The following is a 6,541-nucleotide window of genomic DNA, read 5'->3' as shown; positions in this document are numbered from 1 at the left end:
CTTGGTTTCCCCGATGTAGAGGAAGCCACACCGGGTACAGCGGATGCAGTATACCACATTGGCAGATGTGCAGGTGAACATCTGCTTGATGTGGAAAGTCTTCTTGGGGCAAGAATAAGATACTTGTTTCCAATATTATTATATGTCTGTCATTTACAAGCAAACTCCAATCATAGTTCTGTTTGCAGCTAAGGTTATAAATGAAAATGAGCAACTAGTTAGAAAATGCAGAGTGTGAGAGATTTGATTTGTTGCCTCAGACTAGCTACATAAATACAAAAGAAAGCTGCAGACACTGAGCTAACACAGTGGAAGTTTTCCTTTTATGTTCTGGTTGTACTTGTAAGTCATTAACTCTTGATGTACTGAATTAAATTTCATGAGATTTATTATCGCATGATTTCCCATGAAATCACTTTGTTTACAGTTTTTTACACATCAGCGTTTTTGAAATACCACATGCAGTTCTGGTCTTCCTACTATAGGAAAGATGTTGTGAAAATTGAAAGGATTCAGGAACGATTTACGAGGATGTTGCAAGGTTGGAGGGTTTGAGCTATAGGGAGAGGCTGAATAAGGTGGGGCTATTTTCTCTGGAGCATCAGAGGCCAAGGGGTGCCCTTACAGAAGTTTATAAAATCATGAGGGGCATGGATAAAATAAATAGACAATGTCTTTTCCCTGGGGTGGGGGAGTCCAAAACTAGAGGGCATAGGTTTAAGGTGAGAGGGGCAAGATTTAAAATGGACCTAAGGGGCAACATTTTCACTCAGATGGTGGTGCATGTATGGAATGAGTGGCCATAGGAAGTAGTGGAGGCTGGTACAATTACGATATTTAAAAGGCATTTGGATGGGTCTATGAATAGGAAGGGTCTAGAGGGATATGGGCCAAATGCTGGCAAATTGGTCGAGATTTATTTAGGATATGTGGACTGAAGGGACTGTTTCTGTGCTGTACATCTCTATGGCTCTTTAACTCTATCAGCCCTGTCTTATAAACGATAATACAAATTTTCAAAAATCAGAAGTATTAGAATCTTCATAAGGTTTTTTTTTCAAACGTAAGCCAATATACATTTATTAGATGCGTTAGAGGCTTGGTTAACCTCTAACAGGTTCAGACTTTTAACAAAAGCTTTATTACTGCCTCCGGTAAAATGGGTTCCAAAAACTTGTAAAAGGGCCTACATGTGATCACAAAGGAGTCCAGTACCTCTCCTCCCTCACCCCCACCACCACCATCACTGCACATGATACAGTGCAAAAAGATGCTATTTCCCATTATGCCTAAGCCAGCTTTCAGAATTGCAAAATGCCGCATCTTTGCCGCTCTGAAAATATTTTTCACTTTGAGTACTTATCCAATTCTGTTTTGAAGGTTATGATTGAATCTGCTTTCCATCACATTTTCAAACACATTCCAGGTCAGAATAATTTATGGTGAAGAAATGAATAGAAGAATGTGCTGATAGGGTTAGGTGAAATAAGATGACAGGAGGCCATGTGGCGTAAGTAGACTCATAACTCAGATGAATGGAATCCCATTCGAACTTTCCAAATGTAGTTCCTTGAGTGAGTATTTTCCATGACATATGCATTCTATATATAACTTGTCTTTTAAACAGCACATAGGAGAGTCAACTTTCCAAAAATTTGTATCAACGTAGCAACCCACGTTACATGTTTCTTAATTCTAATATTCTGAATCTAAAAATAAATATCTCTGGCAGTTTCAGAAATCTTTTTTTTTCCAATTATTGCTTCCAGCTTTAAAACACAAAAATCAAAATACCACAATGAAGTATCTTAAACAAGTACAACAGAAACACGTAGCAGAAATATGGACCCATACGGACCAAAATCAATTTTGGTGGTTCTGTCTCTTACCACATTTCAAAATATCAGCATTCCAAACAAAATACAGACTACCAGAAAAAGAATAGACCACGCGAATAAAATAAGAACTCAAAAGTCAGAGCTAAATTGATTTCCGCACGTGATCCTCATTTTGTGGCCTAATTACCTGCATGTGATTGAAGGTGGACTTATCTGGATTTTCCATGAATTGTGCTGCAAGTTCTGATTTAAAATGTAAGTAAAAATCAATGCAATTAACCTTGGTTTGCTGTGCAATGCAATATGTGTGGGTGCTACTATTGTGCAATGGGTTTCATGCAGCGTAAAAGCAGAGCTGTATTTAAATTTGAATCTGAAAGATTTTTCCTCAGTATCATCACGCATTCTTTTTGGTGGTGATTTTGCGATGCATAATTGAATTTTGCTGGACACGTGGTGAGAGGTTGGAAGGTGAGAACATTGGCAAAATGGCGAGGGGAAACATCCAACAGGGAGCACAATGGCTTCACCATGCCATATTGCCAGTGGCTTAGTATTTTGTTTCTGGAGATTGACCTTCTTTATGGGTCCCCCATGGCTCACGGTACCAACTGTGGTGCTGGGCATTCTGCCATTGTTAAATCCTCTCCCTGAGGTTGCAGCCTGTACACTGTGAGTCGTGGTGCTGCTCAGCTACTGGCCTCGTTCAGTTTACCGTCATTATAAACAAGGTTGGTCCCCGGTTTCAGTCACAACAGTTGTATCCACTGCCTTGCACCAAGTTCAACCCACCACATACCATCCTGTGGAGAAACAAGAACAACAGCAGCCACAGTTTTGAACACCCTAAGATTTTAGCACCCCACACAACACCACACATAGTGCTTCATTTTACCATCATACCTGAGGACAAAATTATGGAAGTTGATATGCCTGTATTAAGCTTCAGTTCACATTAGTTGGGAAGGGACAAACCGACTGAAACAGACACTCCAACCATCCACAAGTAAATGTCTTTAAAATGACAGGGACCTGGTTAATTTCAACAATTTAAGTTGACACCACTCTAATTGCAGCTCATACTAATATTCCAAGATGGCAGTACAGTAGGACTCATCAGCTAGAGTTCATCCACTCTGTACATTTCTTTTGTTTTTTTCTCTTTTGTGCTTTTAGTCCTTGTTTCTATTGGTGATGTCCTGAACTTCTGGCCTCAGCAAGGACTTGGACACTAAACCTCAGCATGGACCCGTAGTGGTGATCTCTCGGCTCAGTGTGGGTGTGACACAGCTCGGTGTGGGAGTAACACAGCCCGGTGACCCAACCGGTGTGGGAGTGACCCAGCCCAGTGACCCAACCCGGTGTGGGAGTGACCCAGCCCGGTGTGGGATTAAACTAGCTCGTGTGGGAGTGACCCAGCTCGTGTGGGAGTGACCCAGCCCGGTGTGGGGGTGACCCAGCCTGGTGTGGGGATGACCCAGCTCATGTGGGAGTGACACAGCCCTTTGTGGGGGTGACACAGCCTGGTGTGGGGGTGACCCAGCCCAGTGTGAGAGTGACACTGTCCAGTGTGGGAGTGACACAGCCCGGTGTGGGGGTGACCCAGCCCAGTGTGGGGGTGACCCAGCCCAGTGTGAGAGTGACCCAGACCGGTGTGGGGGTGACCAAGCCTGGTGTGGGAGTGACACAGCCCGGTGTGGGGGTGACCGAGCTCGGTGTGGGGGTGACCCAGCTCGGTGTGGGAGTGACACATCCTGGTGTGGGAATGACCCAGCCCGGTGAGGGGCTGACCGAGCCCGGTGCAGGGGTGACCCAGCCTGGTGTGTGGAGAAACAGATGGATCTTGGGGTAATTATTCACAGATCCCTGAAGTCAGCACAGCATGTGAGTAGGAGAGTTAAGAAGGCATTTGGTACACTTGTTTTCATCAGTCGTGGCATAGAGTATAAGAGCAAGGGAATAATTTTGGAGTAATACAGAGTGTTGGTCAGGCTGTAGCTGGAGTATTGTGTACAGTATTGGTAACCCCATACAAGAAGGATGTGATAGCTCTAGAGGGGGTGCAGAAGAGGTTCATCAAGATGTTGCCTGGGATGGAGGAATTGAGCTATAAGGAGGGACTAGATAGGCTTGGATTGTTTTCTTTAGAGCAGAGAAGACTGGGGAGGGCACATGATTGAGATGCATAAGATTATGAGGGGTATGGACAGGATGAATAGAGAACAGCTGTTTATTGTGGTTGAGAGTTCAACCATGAGTTTTAAGTAGGGGACAGTAGATTCAGAGGCAATTTGGGGAAAATCTTTTTCACTCAGCCAGTGGAAACCTTACAACTCTTAAAAAATATTTGGATGAGTATTTCAAATTTCATAGCATTCAAGGACATGGGACAAATGCAGGAAGTTGGGATTAGCACACTTTTGGTGGTAATTATGTTGGTGCAGACTCAATGGGCCAAAGGGCCTTTTCTGCGCTGTATGAATCTGTGATGTACAAATAAACAAACACAATGTACAGAATTTAATGCTGGTGTTCCACTCTTCCTGCCCAGAGGAGACCACAGTCAAGAAAAGGGCACATGATTGTGCAGAGAGCATAGAGTGGAGATCCCACCACCATCCCATCTCCCTCCTAGTCCAGAGCCTTCCTACAAAGAGCCCACTTGAGGTTCTGAAGTGGCCAATAAAATGCTCTTATCCCACTGTCACTAGTTTTCAATCAGTGTCTGATAGAATCTCACCCTCCTGTGAGACCCCTCAGCATATATTCCGTTCACCTTCAGCCCAATGGGGATATCACTGATTCATGGACATTTTGAGCCTCATCATAGAATTTAGCGTCAGGGAAGGGGGCGCAGGGCAAAAAGGAAGCTATGACCCCTGCACTTTGACCAACTTGCTGGCATCTCTCTGTTGCCCTAGTTAACTCTTATTCATCTCTCTCCAGGGATTCATTCTGATCCTTGGTGAATGACTTGCTGTTGTACCGAAAGAGATCTCAACTTCTGGTGGAACTGCCAGTTCAGGAGAGCTGCTAGCCTCCAATTTGCCACCAGCTCTCGATCCTACTCAGGCTTAATCAGATGTGAGGCCTGACACAGCACAGTGAAGCGCCTCATTGGAATCTAATGTGTTGAACGTGGCTTCCAGAGAAAAGCAATACTAGGCTCTAGCTGGTTCTCTAACCAGTGGACAAGGTACCTTCACTCACTTTAAAACACATCCATAGTTTTTTCTTCAAGTCACTGGTGATAATTTTGTGATAACTAACCTTTATTCATGATTTCCTCTTTATTTGTTAACAAGCTGTGGCTGTCACTTGCCCAGACCTAACCCTGCTGAGGAGGTGAGCTATTTTCTTGAATAGCTACCATCTATGATGATGTTAAGTACAGCCACAGTCCAACAGAGAAGGAGTTCCAGAATTTTAACTCAATGACAGTGAAGGAACAACAACATGTTTCTAAGTCAAATGTTGTGTGACTTTTGAACCTGTGCGTAATAATGTTCCCATGAAGTTTGTAAAATTTGATTAAGACCCACGGATTATTTGAGAGTTGAGGGTTTATGAGCGATTTACTGAGAAGCACCAAAACAATAGTTCAAATACAATTTATAATCAGGAGAATCGGCATAATACCTGCAATCAGTTTAGTGATAGTTTACCAAACCACATCAGAGGCACAGATGGAAGTGGTGAGTGGTTTGATCTCTGAAGCTCATGGTAATAATTTCTTCTCATTATGCTTTTGACCCGTTCAATGTGATATTCCCAACTGACTTTCTGTTTATCTGCCTTATTTCTGAGGGTTAATGGATAAAGCATGATAATTGCTCTTCAAATTGTACCATCCCATCAATTGTCCAATTATCATGGTGCAGAATCCCAAGCCCCTTCATATTCCAAATCCTTGTCAGTGGGGTGATCCTTTGCTTATTGTTTGAATGGGCCTTGTGCAATCTTCTTCCAGACACTTTGTGGTTCCATCTTATTGGGTCCAGAAATGGCCACACAGAGGTTTGTGCCTCATTATGTTTTTGCAGAGATGACAGTTCTGTGTTTTTGTCAGCTCTAGCTGCTTGCTATGGATTACTTTGTAATAGTGGTGAAAGAGAGAGAAACCTGTTGCTAAATATTCACTTAATTCTTAAAATGCTAAGTGCTTTGGCAGTTACAGTAGTATATCTAGTGGGTGATACATGCTACTGACATGCTGTGCCAGTGATGGAGGAATAGAATTTTTTTAAGGTGATGGATAGGGTGGCAACTGAGTATGCTGTTATGGTGCTGGATGGTGTTAAGCTTCTTATGTGCTGCTGGAGCTGCTGTCATTCAAGTAAATGAAGAGCATTCCATCAGCCTCCTGCCTTGTGCCTTACAGATAGTGCCTTGATTTTGGGGAGTCAGGAGGTGACTTACACACTGCAGGATTCCTGGTCTAGGACCTGCTATTGTGGGCACAGAATTTATATGGAACAACAAAAACAGAAATTGCTGGAAAAGCTCAGCAGGTCTGGCAGCATCTGTAGAGAGGAATCAGAGTTAATGTTGCTTCCTAGTTACCATCAGTTCTGAAGAAGGGTCACTGAACCCAAAACATTAGCTCTGATTTCTCTCCACAGAAACTGCCAGACCTGCTGAGCTCTTTAAACAATTTTGGTTTGTGTTTCTGATTTACAGCATTCCTGGTCCTTTTGGTTCTT

This window comes from Rhincodon typus, chromosome 3 (assembly GCF_021869965.1).
Source record: "Rhincodon typus isolate 14 chromosome 3, sRhiTyp1.1, whole genome shotgun sequence".
Classification (NCBI taxonomy): Eukaryota; Metazoa; Chordata; class Chondrichthyes; order Orectolobiformes; family Rhincodontidae; genus Rhincodon; species Rhincodon typus.
This window is presented reverse-complemented; position numbering follows the sequence as displayed.